This window comes from Schistocerca nitens, chromosome 4 (genome assembly GCF_023898315.1).
Source record: "Schistocerca nitens isolate TAMUIC-IGC-003100 chromosome 4, iqSchNite1.1, whole genome shotgun sequence".
Lineage (NCBI taxonomy): Eukaryota > Metazoa > Arthropoda > Insecta > Orthoptera > Acrididae > Schistocerca > Schistocerca nitens.
In genome coordinates, this window is record NC_064617.1 from 906,144,370 (window position 1) to 906,145,337 (window position 968).

Below are 968 nucleotides of genomic sequence, written 5' to 3' on the forward strand. Positions count from 1 at the left end.
ACATAGGCTAATGCAATGTGGGTGTCCGGTGCAGTACTCTGGAATTTGTTTGTAGTTGACTCCTTCAAAAGAGAAGTAATTCTGGGTATCTGCATGGCACTATCCTATGCCAAACTATTCATGTGCTGCCTAGAGGAATCCTTTCTAACCACCCAGAATCCCAAGCCCCTCACCTGGTTTAGACTCACTGATGACCTCTTCATGATCTGGATCGATGATGAGGGCACACTACCTAAATTTCTCTACAACCTCACTACCTGCTCTCCTGTTTGTTTCACCTGATTCTCCTCAACCCGCCTCCCACCTCAAAGATAGTCTGTCCATATGAGACCTACCAACCACCAGCAAAACCTCCACTTTGACAACAATCACCCATTACATACTGAGAAGTCCTGTCCATACGGTCTATCCACCTGTGGCTGTCACATCTGCAATGATGAGCAGTCCCTCTTGAGATACACCGAGGGTCTCACTGTGACCTTCACAGACTGCAATTACCCTCCCGTCCTTGTACAAAGCCAGATCTCCCTGCCTTATCTCTCCAGTCACCCACCATCTCCCAAAGTCCCACTGTCCAGCCACAGAGGAGCATTCCCCTTGTGACTCAGTACCCCCCAGGACTGGAGCAACTGAATCACATTCTCTGCCAGGGTTCTGACCACTTCTCGTTGGTCCCTGAAATGAGGAATGTTCTTCAACTTCCTTCCTATCCCTCCCACAGCAGTATTCCAGTACTCACCGACCCCCTGTGGGCCCGGGGGTTAGAATACACCCAAGGTATTCCTGCCTGTTGTAAGAGGCGACTAAAGGGAGTCTCACAACTTTCGGCCTTTATGTGATGATCCCCTGTAGGGTTTGACCTCCATTTTTCAAAATATACCCGAAGAGCGAACCAATTGGGGAAGGGCGCCATACATGGTGCATCGTGTCTTGACATCTTTAGCCTAGTTTCTCATCGTCGCACTGCA